Source organism: Saccopteryx leptura, chromosome 5 (assembly GCF_036850995.1).
Source record: "Saccopteryx leptura isolate mSacLep1 chromosome 5, mSacLep1_pri_phased_curated, whole genome shotgun sequence".
NCBI classification, from domain to species: Eukaryota; Metazoa; Chordata; class Mammalia; order Chiroptera; family Emballonuridae; genus Saccopteryx; species Saccopteryx leptura.
This window is the reverse complement of record NC_089507.1, coordinates 1,688,111-1,704,824: the sequence shown is the minus strand read 5'-3', so window position 1 is coordinate 1,704,824 and position 16,714 is coordinate 1,688,111. Positions and strand designations below refer to the sequence as shown.

At 45.1% G+C, this 16,714-nt stretch overlaps 1 protein-coding gene across 13 annotated transcripts in view; it reads right to left on the bottom strand.

Annotated features, from left to right (window-relative positions):
- ADD1 (adducin 1) overlaps positions 1–16,714 on the bottom strand; it is a 98,246-nt gene that overhangs the window by 45,332 nt on the left and 36,200 nt on the right. Inside the window, exon 1 of one of the 13 annotated variants that reach the window (XM_066386841.1) lies at positions 13,988–14,122. The exons of 11 other annotated variants lie outside the window; for them this stretch is intronic. The gene's annotated coding sequence lies outside the window, so the exon portion shown is untranslated. Of the gene's footprint in view, positions 1–12,983; positions 13,025–13,987; positions 14,123–16,714 lie in introns of those variants that run through there. One more of the 13 variants, XM_066386840.1, reaches the window with a different exon arrangement.

Genomic DNA, 16,714 nt, shown 5'->3' with positions numbered 1-16,714 from the left:
TCAACATGAAATGAATGAACCAATGACTTAAATGTGATCTTTAAAAGTACTGCTCTCTAAACATTTCCTTTCAAATTTTTAGTTTAATCTGTTTACTTGAACCTAGTTTGTTCTAAAAGAATAACCCAAAGAGCAAAACAATAATTATCTGGCCTGACCAGGCAGTGGCTCAGTGGATGGAGCGTTGGACTGGAACGCAGAAGACCCAGGTTCGAAAACCCAAGGTCGCCAGCTTGAGCATAAGGTCGCTGGCTTGAGCAACGGGTCATTTGGTCTGCTGCAGCCCACTGGTCAAGGAACATATGAGAAAGCAATTGATGAACTAAAGTGCCACAATGAAGAACTGATGCTTCTCATCTTTCTCCCTTCACGTCTGCCTGTCCCTATCTGTACCTCTCTCTGTCTCTGTCACAAAAAAAAAAAAAATTCTCTACTATCAAATGAATCCCAATTTTAAACCATTTCATCAGTAAATAGAGACAGGGGAACATTTAAGAGGCAACTATAGCTGCTTCCTGGCTCCCACAGCTGACTGAAAGAAAAAAATATCTTGCCTGACTAGGGGGTGATGCAGTGGATAGAGCGTTGGACTAGGATGTAGAGGATCCAGGTTCGAGACCCCAAGGTCGCCAGCTTGAGCATGGGCTCATCTGGTTTGAGCAAAGCTCACCAGCTTGGACCCAGGGTCGCTGGCTTGAGCAGAAGATTACTTGGTCTGCTGAAGGCCCGCGGTCAAGGCACATATGAGAAAGCAATCAATGAACAACTAAGGGTCGCAACGAAAAACTAATGATTGATGCTTCTCGTCTCTCTCTGTTCCTGTCTGTCTGTCCCTATCTTTGCCTCTCTCTCTGTCTCTGTAAAAAAAAAAAATCTTGATACAACCAACATGTTAAAGATAAGGCAGAGACAACTCTGTTTTTATGAGAGGTTGCCTTGTGTGTAGAATAAGACAAAGATTGAGGACCACATATACATGCATTTCATTCCTTCAATAAGAAAGTCATTTTTTAAATTTTTTAAAATAATTATTCATTTTAATGGGGTGACATTGATAAATCAGGGTACATATGTTCAGAGAAACCATCTCCAGGTTATTTTAACATTTGATTATGTTGCAGACCCATCACCCAAAGTCCAATTGTCTTACGTCACCTTCTTTCTAGTTTTCTTTGTGCCCTTCCCCTCCCCCCCACACCCATAACCACCACCCTCTTGTCTATGTCTGAGTCTCATTTTTATGTCCCACTTACGTATGGAATCATATAGTTCTTAGTTTTTTCTGATTTACATATTTCACTCAGTATAATGTTATCAAGGTCCATCCATGTTGTTGTAAATGATTCAATGTCATCATTTTGTGAAGAAGCACTACGAATCCTGTTTCTCCCCACTATGCACGGAGCACCATCAGTACACACCAAAATAAGTTTATCCATCGGTAGATTTTTTTCTTTAGCGAATGCAGTGAAAGACTTAAATAAATCCTCCCCCTTGTTGTCTCTTTTATAGGCAAAACAGCAAGACTTTCCTCACATAGTGTGTCACCAACAGTATACCTTGCAATCACGTTGAACTGGGATAAATAGCTTACATCTGTTGACTCATCCAAAGCGAGAGAAAAGAATGGTGATGCATTTATGTCCTTCACTTGTGTTGACTCAATTTTTTCTTTTTTTTGTATTTTTCTGAAGCTGGAAACATGGAGAGACAGTCAGACAGACTCCCGCATGCGCCCCACCGGGATCCACCCGGCACGCCCACCAGGGGCGATGCTCTGCCCACCAGGGGGTGATGCTCTGCCCCTGGGGGGGGGGGCGTCGCTCTGCCGCAACCAGAGCCACTCTAGAGCCTGGGGCAGAGGCCACAGAGCCATCCCCAGCGCCCGGGCCATCTTTGCTCCAGTGGAGCCCTGGCTGCGGGAGGGGAAGAGAGAGACAGAGAGGAAGGAGGGGGGGGGGGTGGAGAAGCAAATGGGCACTTCTCCTGTGTGCCCTGGCCGGGAATCGAACCCGGGTCCCCCGCACGCCAGGCCGACGCTCCACCGCTGAGCCAACCAGCCAGGGCAGCCTCAATTTTTTTTAAAGATTTTTTTTTTTTTTTTTCATTTTTCTGAAGCTGGAAACAGGGAGAGATAGTCAGACAGACTCCCGCATGCGCCTGACTGGGATCCACCCGGCACGCCCACCAGGGGCGATGCTCTGCCCACCAGGGGGCGATGCTCTGCCCATCCTGGGCGTCGCCATATTGCGACCAGAGCCACTCTAGCGCCTGAGGCAGAGGCCACAGAGCCATCCCCAGCGCCCGGGCCATCTTTGCTCCAATGGAGCCTTGGCTGCGGGAGGGGAAGAGAGAGACAGGGAGGAAAGCGCGGCGGAGGGGTGGAGAAGCAAATGGGCGCTTCTCCTATGTGCCCTGGCCGGGAATCGAACCCGGGTCCTCCGCACGCTAGGCCGACGCTCTACCGCTGAGCCAACCGGCCAGGGCTTTTTAAAGATTTTATTTATTCATTTTAGACAGGGGGGGGGAGGGAGAGGGAGAGGGAGAGGGAGAGGGAGAGGGAGAGGGAGAGGGAGAGGGAGAGGGAGAGGGAGAGGGAGAGAGAGAGAGAGAGAGAGAGAGAGAGAGAGAGAAGGGGGTTGGAACAGGAAGCATCAACTCCCATATGTGCCTTGACCAGGCAAGCCCAGGGATCGAAACGGTGACCTCAGCGTTCCAGGTTCACGCTTTATCCACTACACCACCACAGGTCAAGCGTGTTGCCTCAATTTGCTTTGCTATCATGATGGTATGATCATGAACAGTTCTTGCCGACAGAGGCATGTCTTTTATTCATTTGATTATGTTGTCTTTATCCGAAAAGTCGTCAAAAAGTTCATTGGCAACATCAAGCATGAATGTTTTGGCATACTCCCCATCTGTGAATGACTTTCCATTTCTCACAACTGCTAAAGCCCCAGCAAAGCTAGCTGAATTCCAATCGCCTTGTTGGGTCCAAACATGGAGTTGCTGCTGACTAGCTTGCACTCTGCACAGTAGCTCTTGACATGCTTTCTTCCTGCTGTTCCCCATTGGATATTTCAATGCAAATGTAGTATGTATGGCATGTGTCGAAGTGCCGCTTTATATTTGACCATTCCATCGATGCAATTTTATCATTGCATATTAGACACACTGCAGAACCTGCTCTCTCCACAAAGGCGAATTCCTCTGTCCATTCCTGCTGAAAAGTATGATATTCCTTGTTTTTTCTTTTAGCCATCTTCTTCGTCAAAAGGGTTTCTGCAATTAGCTAGCTGACTAGTTGATTAAAAGGAGGGAAGTTTACTTCCTGACCTCACAACGACCTGTGTACGTTACACATTATCCAATAAAAATTTGGTGTTGTCCCGGAGGACAGCTGTGATTGGCTCCAGCCACCCGCAACCATGAACATGAGCGGTAGGAAATGAATGGATTGTAATACATGAGACTGTTTTATATTTTTAACATTATTATTATTTTATTAAAGATTTGTCTGCGAGCCAGAAGCAGCCATCCAAAGAGCCACATCTAGCTCGCGAGCCATAGGTTCTGACCCCTGCTGTACACTGTACTGCATATTCTTCGCTGCGCTCAACCGGACTAGTTCACCCACCTAGTCTGTCAGTACGATGTTAACAGCGTAAACCAAAACACTCAATATTTTTAAGTTTTTATGGAGTGTCGTAAACTCGAAATGTCGAATGTCAAGACTGTCATAAGCCAAGGAACCCTTGTACTTGATTTTTTGTCAGTTATGGCTTCAGGGGTTTCACTAACTTAGCTTTTAAGAGTGTGTGTTAAGCCTGACCAGGTGGTGGTGCAGTGGATAAAGCGTCGGACTGGGATGCAGAGGACCCAGGTTCGAGACCCCGAGGTCACCAGCTTGAGCGTGGGCTCATCTAGTTTGTGCAAAAGCTCACCAGCTTGGACCCAAGGTCGCTGGCTCAAGCAAGGGGTTACTAGGTCTGCTGAAGGCCCGCGGTCAAGGCATATATGAGAAAGCAATCAATGAACAACTAAGGTGTCGCATTACAACAAAAAACTGATGATTGATGCTTGTCATCTCTCTGTTCCTGTCTGTCTGTTCCTGTCTATCCCTTTCTCTGACTCTCTCTGTCTCTATAAAAAGTGTGTTAAGGCAGCAAATTTTAGGAAGATATCTATAAAGAAATTATTTAATCCAATTTTTAATGAACAAATACAGATGTAAAAAAATTTTTCTAGGCCCTGGTCAGGTAGCTCAGTTGATCAGAGCATCATCCCAATACACCAGGGGTCCCCAAACTTTTTACACAGGGGGCCAGTTCACTGTTCCTCAGACCGTTGCAGGGCCGCCACATACAGTGCTCCTCTCACTGACCACCAATGAAAGAAGTGCTCCTTCTGGAAGTTCAGCGGGGGGCCGGATAAATGGCCTCAGGGGGCCGCATGCGGCCTGCGGGCCATAGTTTGGGGACGCCTGCTACACCAAGGTTGTAGGTTCAATCCCGTGTCAGGGCACATACAGGAATCAACCAATGAATGTATAAGTGAAACAACAAATCGATGTTTCTCTCTCTCTAAAATCAATCGGGGGAAGGGGAGTAAAGAGAGACAAATAGACCCTGGCTGGTTGGCTCAGCAGTAGAGCATCAGCCCAGCACATAGAAGTCCCGGGTTCGATTCCCGGCCAGGGCACACAGGAGAAGCGCCCATCTGCTTCTCCACCCCTCCCCCTCTTCCTTCCGCGCTCTCTCTCTCTCTTCCCCTCCTGCAGCCAAGGCTCCATTGGAGCAAAGTTGGCCCGGGCGCTAAGGATGGCTCCATGGCCTCTGCCTCAGGCGCTAGAATGGCTCTGGTTGCAACAGAACAATGCCCCAGGTGGGCAGAGCATTGCCCCCTGGTGGGCATGCCGGGTGGATCCCGGTTGGGCACATGAGGGCGTCCGTCTCTGCCTCCCTGCTTCTCACTTCAGAAAAATACCCCCCCAAAATAATAATAAATAAATAAATAGGGACAAATATATGGTAACAGAAAATGATTTGACTAGGGTGATGTGTATACAACGCAATCAACAGTTCAAATACTACAGATATTTACCTGAAACCTACATGTTCTTATGGACCAATCTCCATTAAATTTAACAAATCACAAAAGAAAAAAATGAAATAAGTCAGTAAATTTTTCTTTCAATTCTCTACATGTGGGCCAGATGGGTACTTGAAATATCAGGGGACCACTCTATAAAGTACATCACTGTCCAACTGTGCTGTACATCTGAAACTAGTACAGAATAATACTACATATAAACTGTAATTGAAATAAATAAAAGGAAAAGAAACCCAGGTGTAGACTTATTTTCCCCACTCTGGGGTTATTTTTATAACTGAGAAGGATTTTTTGTTTTTCTGGAAAAATAAAAAGAATGGGATTCCAAATCTGGCTTAGAAACTTTTTTTTTTTTTTTAATTTCTTTGTTGATTTGAGAGAGAGGACATCAATCTGTTTTTGTATGTGCCCAAACCAGGTATCAAACCCACAACCTTTGCATATCAGGATGATGCAGAGCTATCTGGCCAAGACATTTTCACTGGTAAATCTCAAAGAGCAACATTTTTACTTTGTGCCAGTTATGCCAAGTACAAGATGAAATCCATCTGGAAGTAAATAAAAAGTAGCCTTTTATTTTGCTAAGAAAAATTATCTAGCAACTTAATTTTAAAAGCAGAAACAATCAACGTCTAATACATGAATGGTTTTGACATAAATATTAAAATCTCGGTACAATATTATAAAAACTATGAAGGTTCTTTAGCATAATATACATATAATATTATAAAATGTTTAAGTGAAAACTATAAAATTTCCTATTCTATAATCTTACCAATATTATAATTATAATCACACATAGACATCATGGCAAATAAGTTGTATAAAAGTTAAGCAAATTGATTTAAGAAGGACAGATAATGTTTCTCTCTCAATATTCTATAAATTTCTATAATTTTACCTGTGTAAAAATTTTAGATTTCATGAATCTTAACATGTTGATACCTAAATCAATGAAATCTCTGGGAATGATACTTTCAGACATATATACCCAAAAGATGAACCACAAGAAACAAGCCTCGCCTGCCCATGTGACATTTCACATTGCCACTTTCTCCTTCCTGACCACGCCACTCTAATTTAGACAACGACCACCCACCTCCTGGATATGCAACAGCCTCCTAACGAGTTTCTCTACTTGTCTCCTAACCACCACCACACCAAACCGTTCTCCACACTAGGCCAGAGATGGTTCAGAATCATGTCAGTCACTCCCTGCTTAAGAGCTGAAAGCTAATTGGAAGACCTTAGCTGGATCTTGATTCCAATAAACTAAAGAAAAAAAACCCTAAAATTGACATTTGAGATAATTAGAAATTTGAACACTAACTGGACTTCCATGGCATCAAGAAATGACCGAAAAGACACTTCTCTCATGAAGACAAATAAATAGATATATGAAAAGATGCTCATCTTGCCCTGGCCAGTTGGCTCAATGGTAGAGCATCGGCCTGGCGTGCAGGAGTCCCGGGTTTGATTCCCGGCCAGGGCACACAGGAGAAGTGCCCATCTGCTTCTCCACCCCTCTCCCTCTCCTTCCTCTCTGTCTCTCTTCCCCTCCCACAGCCAAGGCTCCATTGGAGCAAAGTTGGCCCGGGTGCTGAGGATGGCTCCATGGCCTCTGCCTCAGGCGCTAGAATGGCTCTGGTTACAACAGAGCAACGCCCCAGATGGGCAGAGCATCGCCCCCTGATGGGCATGCCGGGTGGATCCTGGTTGGGCGCATGCGGAAGTCTGTCTTGACTGCCCCTCCGTTTCCAACTTCAGAAAAATACAAAAAACAACAACAACAACAAAAAAAGATGCTCATCTTCACTAGCTATTAGAGAAATGTGAATCAAAACCACAACATGTAGACAGCCACTGCACCTGAATGCATCGGCCTACCTGCAGCTGAGAGCAGAGGAAGGGCCCTGCTCGGCCTTGAGTGACCTGGCAGGGCAAAGTCACTAAAACAACCTGAAGGCTGATTGTGGCATTGATGCCAAAAGCAGGGCCAGCGATGACACACAGATAAAGAGTGTTGGACTGGGATAACAAAGGACCAAGGTTTGAAGCCCCAAGAGATCGCCAGGCTGAAAACAGCTTTGGAGGCACTGGGTCTCCATCAGAGCACACTGTCCTACCTGGCCCAAACTGGACCTATGTCTCTGTGTTTTCCTACATCCCCCATCGCCCTCACTCAGATCTGTACTTCCCCTCACTGGGCGCAGCAACGAGATACCACCTCACACCTGTTAGACTGGCTGCTGTCAACAAGACAGGTAGTAAGTGTTGGAGCTCTGGCAGGATAGCTCAGTTGGTTAGAGCATCAACCTAAACAGCAGAAGTTGCTGATTGGATCCCTGGTGAGGGCACATACAGGAATGAATCAGTGTTCCTGTCTCTCTCTCTCTCTTCCTCTCTCACTAAAATCAATGAATAAAAATTAAAATAAATAAATAAAGAAATAGTAAGTGCTGGAGAGGCTGTGGAGAAAAAGGAACCCGCATTCACTGCTGATGGGAATGTAATCTTGTACAGCCATTATGGAAGAAAGTACGGTCCTCAAAAAATTAAGAATAGAATTACAATATGATCCAGCAATCCCCCTACTGGGTATCTACCCCCAACATTCAAAAACACTGGTACCCAAAAACACATGCACCCCCATGTTCATCGCAGCATTATTCACAGTGGCCAAGACATGGAAACAACCAAAGTGTCCCTTGATAGAGGACTGGATAAAGACGATGTAAAGACATGAAAACAATCAAAGTGTCCTTCGATAGAGGATTGGATAAAGAAGATGTGTACATATATAAAATTAAATACTACTCAGCTGTAAGAAACGATGACTTAGTGACATTTACGACAACATGGATGGACCTTGAGAACATTACACTGAGTGAAATAAGTAAATCAGAAAAAGCTAAGAACTGTATGATTTCACACATAGGTGGGATATAAAACTGAGACTCATGGACACAGACTAAAGTGAAGTGGTTATAGAGAAGGGGGGGAAGGGAGTAAGGAGGGACAAATATATGGTGACTGAAAACAATTTGACTTGGGAGATGTACAAACAGCGCAACCAACAGTTCAAATGCTATGGAGATATTTATTTGAAACCTATGTATTCTTACTGACCAATGTCACCCCATTAAATATAATTTTTAAATAAATTTTAAAAACATAAGGTGGCAGTTAATCAGAAGCTATTTAAAAACTTTATACTATAAAAAAATTTAAGGCCCAAACAAAATTTTAGGCCTGGCCTGTGGTGGCACAGTGGATAGAGAATACACCTGGAATGCTGAGGTCGCTGGGTTGAAACTCTAGGCTTGCCACGTCAAGGCACATATGACAAGCAACAAGCAAGCAATGAACAGCTAAAGCGAAGCAACTATGAGTTGATGCTTCTCCCTTCCCCCATCTCTCTCTCCTCTCTCTGTAAAATCAATAAATAAAATCTTTAAAAAAAACTTTATGTGTGATATTATTCTGGTCATATTAGATACTTCCAGAACTATTTATGGATGAAATGACAGGGCATTGTATGTGTGGAAAGGTTACACAAGAGAAAGAAGATTAGCCGTGAGTTAATAACTGTTGACTCTGGATAAAGGATAAAGCAGGATTCATCATACTATTTATTTTATATGTGTCTGAAATGCTCTTAGATTGTACCTCCAGACCTTACATACGCTGGTGTCTACCTGCCTTCAGGTGAACACATTTCAACATGTTCTTTCAGACAGATATTACGGATATTGGGATGAAAGGCTATTTGAAGATTAACATCCCATGGGCCCTTGCCAGTTGGCTCAGTAGATCAAGTATCAGCCTGTTGTGTGGAAGTCCCAGGTTTGATCCCTGGTCAGGGCACAGAGGAGCGACCATCTGCTTCTCTTCCCCACCCTCTCCCCTTTCTCTCTCTCCTCTCCTCTCTCGCAGCCAGTGGCTCAATTGGTTTGAGTGTCAGCCCCAGGCACTGAGGATAGCTCGGTTGGTCCAAACATCAGCCCTACACGGGATTGTCAGCTGGATCCCAGTAGGGGCATATGAGGGAGTCTATCTCCCTACCTCTTACTTAAAAAAAAAAAGGTTAACATCCCTTCTTTTCTAATGTCCCAGAAGACACCACTCTGCCTAGTATGTCACTTATTGACAGAATAACAAAGGGTACCCTGGAACACTCTTAGCAAGAGTATTCATTCCAGCCCCAAGAGAATCCATCCTCACTAGTGTGTAACTAAATCTCAGATCAGAAACCAGACAAACTTTGCCTCTTTAAGATATTTAATGCGCTTATTCTAAAGCTTTTGGGCAGAGTCAACTATTTCTTGGCATTGTCCTTCTGGCACAGACATTCTGCTAACAGCTAACTATTCCACATAATTTACTTTCTAATACCTAAAGGCAGAACACTCAAACCACAGGCTGAAACAAGAAGCTGGCTATTACTACGATGCTCTGGGCAAGGCATCTACTAGAAAAACCAGAGACTCTTGTCAGTTGCTAAATGTTTTTTTTTTTTTAAGTGAGATGCAGGGAGGCAGAGAGACAGACTCCCGCATGTGCCCTAACCAGGATCCACCCAGCAAGCCCCCTACCAGGGTGATACTCTGCCCATCTGGGGCCACTACTTCGTTGCTCACTAACCAAACTATTTTTAGCAACCGAGGTTGGAGGCCATGAAGTCATCCTCAGTGCCCAGGGCCAACTTGCTCCAATCACTTTGAGCCTTGGCTGCAGGAGTGTAAGAGAGAGAAAGAGAGAGAACGGGAGGGGGAGGGCCGGAGAAGGAGATGGTCGCTTCTCTTGTGTGTCCTGACCCAAAACTGAACCCAGGACATCCACATGCTGGACTGACACTCTACCACTGAGCCAACTGGCCAGGGCTGCTAACTGCTCTTAATACATATCTCAGAAAGCATAATGACTGCCAGGTGATAATGAATTATTATTCCATTAAAAATAAACCAGGAGGTATCACATATGCTTATTAAAAGTGGTGGCCTCTACTGGTGTCCTAGGCCAGCGGACACCCAACTCAGACAGCCTTTGGCATTGTCAACAGAGGACACAAAAAGAGGGGACCTCTCTACAGTATCTTTCTTTCTAGTAATTCCTGGCGCTTAATATATCTCCACAGAGTACTTTCCACATGATGTGCAAGGTACCAGAGATAAAATGTTACAAAACTGGCAGCCGATGATAGACAAATAAATGCACTAGAGTCTTGGTGCCATGACAAGAAACCTACGTACACACCATCGGAAGGAACACGTCCAGCGGTGGTGGCAGAGAGTATTATGGGATGACTTGTGTCCCCAAAAACTCAGTACCTCAGAATGTGTCCTTTTTGGAAATGGGGTCTTTGCAAACTAATTAGTTATCAAGTCCTAATGGAACAGGGTGGGCCCGAATATAACATGACTGGTGACATCACAAAAAGGGGGAATTTGGACACAGACACAAATACAGGGAGAAAGCCACATGAAGGATCAGCTGAGGTGATGCTCTACAAGCCATGGAACCCAAAGATACCAGGAAATCACCAGCAGCTGGGGAGAAGACTTGGAACAGACTCCCCTTCAGCCTCAGAAGGAACCAACCTTGGTGACATCTTGATCTTGCACTCTGGACTCTAGAACTGACAAATTTGTTGTTTAATCCACCCAATTTGCAGCGCTCCGTCAGAGCAGCCCAAAGAGCCTACTACAGAGGACTGTACAGAAACCATCACAGAAGACGTGCTTTTAGGGCTAAGCAGATGCTTTCGGGTGGCGTGGGGCAGGTGACAGTCACCTGGCGAATGAACAGCTACTGAACTTTAAAGACAGCAGCACAGAAGAGACAGCACAGTGAGTAAGCGGTCAGTGTCCCAGTGCCTGTCAACAGCTCAAGGTGCTATTAAATGACCTAACTGAACTAGTTCTCTCTCTTCCGAACCTCAGCCCCACTCATTCTCAAGATCTAACTCACCAGTTGCTGTTCTGTGAGGCTTCTCCAAGGCCCTGAGGGTAGCACTTGGCTCCCCGTGTTCCCAGATAACTTATTCTCACCTCTTCTCAGCCATTTCAAACCAGACCACATATGCTTGCTCCTTCACCAGTCTGTGGGCCCATGAAGAGTAGGGACACTTAATTTCTAACTCATTTTTGTAAGCGAACCCTGAGAGAGTGTTTCACAAACAGTAAGGACTTGACTTGAGAGACCCTGTTCTGCTGCAAGGGATACCCTAACTTCTCTGGAAGGGCTCCATGAGGTTCACATCAGAAAGAACTGCAGGCCCTCGCTGACTGCCTCGTGGTAGAAGATTGGCCTGGAGGGTGCATGTCCTGGGTTTGATTCCCAGTCAGGGCACACAGGAGAAATGACCATCTGCTTCTCCAACCCTCCCCTTTCTCTCTCTCTCTTCCCCTCCTGCAGCCATGGCTTGATTGGTTTGAGCACATCGGCCCTGGGCACTGAGGATGGCTCTGTGGAGCCTCCCCCTCAGGAGCTAAAAATAGCTCAGTTGTGAGCAGGCACCAGATGGACAGAGTATCATCTCCAGATGGGGCACAAGTAGGCCTCTGTCTATCTCCCCTCCACTCACTTGGAAAAGAAAAAAAATATTAAAAAAAAAAAAAGAATGAAACATCACCATTTGTTTTACTTAATATAAAACTCCATGAAATAGAAGGTGCACTTACCAAAACAAGTAACCAAGAGAGGTGATGGATATGTTCATTAACCTGATTGATGGGAATCATTTCACAATGTACACACATATCAAATCATCATGGTGTACACTTTAAATATAATACAATTTTGTCAGTCATACCTCAATAAAGCTAGGAAAAAAAACTACATAATTAAAAGTGAAACCTTTGCTGGAGTGACAAGATTATTTTTAATTTATTTTTTGCCTAACCTGTGGTGGCACAGTGGAAAAGGTGTCAACCTGGAATGCTGCGGTCGCCAGTTCGATACCCCAGGCTTACCGGGTCAGGGTACACATGAGAAGCAATTACTATGTGTTGATGCTTCCTGCTCCTCAACCCACCCACCCCCGCCTTTCTCTCTCTCTCTCCTCTCTCTAAAATTAGTAAGTAAAATCTTTTAAAACTTTTATTTTTTAGTTAGTTGATACACAATATTATATTAGTTTCAGGTGTACAACATAGTAGTTAGACATTTATACACCTTAAGAAGTAATCACTGTTTAAGTCTAGTATCCAGCTGGCACCATACAGTTATTACAATATTACTAACTATATTCCGAGGGATATACTTTACATGGCTGCGACTACCTTGTACTTCTCAATCCCTTCACATCAGTTTGTTCTATGTACCTATGAGTTTGTTTTGTTCTGTTTGGGTTTTTGTTTTTTGGTTCCATGTAAGTGAAATCAACAGGCATGGAGGCATCGACACTTAGGGCTAAGCCCTGGCTGGGCTGAGAACACGGCTGCAGATAGTCCACACTGCCTGGCATTTCAGGTGGGAAAGCAGAAAACACTAGGGCACCCCAGCCAGAAAGTCATCACAAACTCAGAAACCTATGATTCTAGACAGGGTGCTGAGCCAGTGAATGAAAGGGGAACCCCTTTTTCTTCTCTCTTTTTTTTTTAGTTTATTGACTTTAGCAAGAGAGGAAGAGGGAGAAAGAGAGAGAAACAAGAATATCAATCTGTTCCTGTACGTGCCCTGACCGGGGATTGAACTGGCAACCTCGGTGCTTCAGGACGTTGCTCTAACCACCCACGCTATCCAGTCAGGGTAAGGGGAACCACTTCTATGGGCAGGAGAAAGCCCAATGTTGGAGCCCTCTCCCAAATAAAAGGGAGCACACCACTGCACACGTACATACCAGCTCCCTACTTCTGCAGGACACCCACCTTTTGTTTAGGGTTCCTCCTCACAGCTTCAGGGTAATAGAGTGCACCCTGTGCAGGACACCCAGTTAGTGAAAGCCTTTAATTTCTCTGATCGGATCATTTCTATTTCTGTCTCTCCAGATGTTCTCCTACAGATGAAACTGCTCAAAAGTCTCCTTTAAAATAGTCACGTTTATTAAAACAGTCACTGTTGCCCTGGCCAGTTGGCTCAACAGTAAAGCATCAGCCCGGCGTGTGGAAGTCCTGAGTTCAATTCCTGGCCAGGGCACACAGGAGAGCGCCCATCTGCTTCTCCGCCCCTCCCCCTCTCCTTCCTCTCTGTCTCTCTCTTCCCCTCCCGCAGCCGAGGCTCCATTGGAGCAAAGTTGGCCCAGGTGCTGAGGATGGCTTCATGGCCTCCACCTCAGGCACTAGAATGGCTCAGGTTGCAACAGAGCAACGCCCCAGATGGGCAGAGCATCGCCCCCTGGTGGGCATGCCGGGTGGATCCCGGTAGGGCACTGCCTCCCCATTTCCAACTTCGGAAAAATTAGATAGATAGATAGATGATAGATAGATAGATAGATAGATAGATAGATGATAGATATATAAAAATTAAAATGTCACTGTTTCCTATGTGGTAAGTACTGTTTGGAAATTCATTTTTATAGGTATGCACTCACTGTTATCAGCAGGTAAGAAAACTGAGGCCCAAAGCAGTTCAGTAGCCAATAGTGGGGTTGCCAGGATCTGAACTCGGGCTTCTGGGCTCCAGAGTGCCTGCCCTTACCTCTACTGCATACTGCCTCTGGCCATCACACATACCAGCAAGTTCAACTTAGAAAAGAGGAAAGGCAAAAAGGAAAATGAATCCCAGCCATACTTCCCAGCCTTGTAACCTATACTCAGGCTTTTAAATAGAACTTGATGATTTGGTGGGTCCCCTTCGTCCTCTCTCCTTTATGACAAGTGGTTAGTTCAGAGGTCTCCAGCCTAAACACCCACATTTATGAAGTCTTACATACAGTTATGCAGCTGCGCTGTGTTTCACCGAAAGCATTCAATCAACCCCTCGGTGTATCACCAGAGATCCCAGTAACGTGCACAAGGCTGCAAGGCCACCAGTGAAGAAGAATGTGAAATGAAGACTAGGACTCGGAGACTGTGCTCTCAAGTGCTTCTCCAGAGACAGTTTTCTTGTGCTGAAGAGACGACACTCCAGGACAAGGGTTGGTAGTGGGCAGTGGACAGGCTACTGAGCCAGGGATCACTGGTTAGCCTTGAAGACAGAAGGGCATGAATAGTTGACTAAGTCAGTTTAAAAAGTAACAACCTACAGTCATGCAGTCCCTTTATCAGCTCCTTGAAGCAACTTGCAACACAGGCAAAGAAAAACTGTGTAAGTCATCAGGAAAATGGTCTGAACCTCTCCCTCACACCCCCACCCTCCTGGAGACACAAAGTACACACAGGTCTACAAAGGAATCGGTGTCTTTCACATGAGAGCTGTAAAAGGTATGCCAGACTCAAGAAAGCTAACTTCAGGGAGCTCATGTCTTGGTGCCATGATGCTCCACCAGCTAATAAATCCTATTCCTCCAGAATGCTGTCTGGGCATTTCTGTCCTCTGGGAGTCGCTCCCTTTGTTCCTGTGGTAGCCCCCACTCGTGCCACTGGGTAACTTCAAGATGTGCAAAGTCCTCATCTAGGAAGTAAAATATCTCCCTAACCTTGTGATCAAAAGAGACAACACAGCTGCCAGCACCTTGGGGAAAATGGGAAAGAGGCCCAATCCTCATCTCCATGAGTCCCAGACTCCACACTGACTCCTCCCCAAAGGTAGTGGAGGCCACTAGAAAACACAGGGACCCAAATGCGTGACCAGTGTGCGGAGGTCGTAAGGACAGTGCCAGAGAGCCCTGCCGAGTTCCATGTGAAGTGTGGAAAAGAAAGGCTCTTAACATGAATAATTTTGGCAAAAAACTTACTTTATCTAAAACAGACTTTTAGCAGAACTTACTTTTTCTTAAAAGACTCTCTATTCTTGGCCTTGAGGCTGGTCTCCCAGACTGTAGCCATGGGCTAGCTTTGCGAAGAGCAGGTGTTCTCAGAATGTTTCTCCCTGAATTAACCTTGTAGATAAACATTGTAAGAAAGCTTGTTTCACTGCTTTGTTTTACTGCTATGCTTCCTCTCCTCCCCATTCCTCAGTTAGTATGTAATTTTCCCTTTATAAGCCAGCCCCAAACTATGTTCCCCACTGCATTGATTTGAATGACTTAGGTCTCCATGCCGTATGCACAGCAGGTTAATTAAAGACTCCCTAATTTGGCTAATTAATTGTGTGGCAAGATGTCTGTTATCTCGCTGTTCCATCATAACACGTTTCCACTGACTAGTTCACTGAACTGAGTTCCCCGCTTGCAGAATTGTTCCAATTCTGAGGCCTCACTACAAAGGGCCAAGTCAGGACCCAAATCCAAGACCACTCACTCTAAATGCCAAGCTCGGGCACTGGCTGCCACACAGGAAGCCGGGAGCAGGCAGGTGCACAGGCTCCTCTGTCTGGTGCAGCATGACTGCCCCACCATTCCTAGTGACAACCAGTACTTTCAGATGGTATGTGAGCAAATACCAGTCTGTTTACTCATGTAAGTGCTTTCCAAAAGTCATTCTACAAGGAAACAGCAACTCATATTTCAGAAGAGGAATATGAGAGAAGTGACCTATGTAAGGTGTCTCACAATTTAACAGAGAACCAACAGAGCTCAGGTGGAGCTCCACTATGGTTACCACACCGATTTGTTCTTCTGAGCCACAGGCCTGAGCTGTAAGTAGAAAAAAGGCACACATCAGCTTTTTCTTCTGCAGTACTGACTGCTGGAAAAATTAAATCTTTCAAAAGTTTGTTTTACTGAGACAATACTTCTCCTGAATTTCATTCCGTGAGTGTGGCTTATGAAGTAAGGATCTGAGTTTTATTTTCCTGGGAAAAGGGGGACGATGGGGAGTTTTGGCAGAGTTGTAAGTAAGGATAATTAAAATACTGACCACAAAAACAGGCAGTTTTTTCAGAATTTAATGGTCAGTAACCAAATGTTCCTATTTGTGAGGTAACTGGTTTCCAAGGAAGACAAGCGATAAAAGAACTGAGACAACACCACCGCTGAGTGTGCTAAGAAACAAATATTCCGGACACATAAAGGCTGAAATATGAGCTACTTTATTAAGTCTGAGTCTTCTGAAAATGGGACCAGGTTTTCCTCTTTAGAGCTAGGCAAGAAGTACCTAAAATCACAAGAATAAACCTAAGTAAAATTCTGCCAAAGGTAGTGTCTGAGACATACTTATGCCAACTAATGGACACAGAAACCAGTTTGAGCTAGCAAGTAATTATGAACACACAAGATTTCAGATGGTCTACTTGTTGTAAAAATAAGAATAGAGCGTGAGCCTGACCTGTGGTGGCGCAGTGGATAAAGTGTCAACCTAGAAACGCTGAGGTTGCTGGTTCAAAACCCTGGGCTTGCCTGGTCAAGGCACATATGGGAGTTGATGCTTTCTGCTCCTCCCCCCTTCTCTCTCTCTCCTCTCTATAATGAATAAATAAAATCTTTAAAAAAAAAAAAGAATAGGCCCTGGCCGGTTGGCTCAGCGGTAGAGCGTCAGCCTGGCGTGCGGGGGACCCGGGTTCGATTCCCGGCCAGGGCACATGGGAGAAGCGCCCATTTGCTTCTCCACCCCCACCCCTC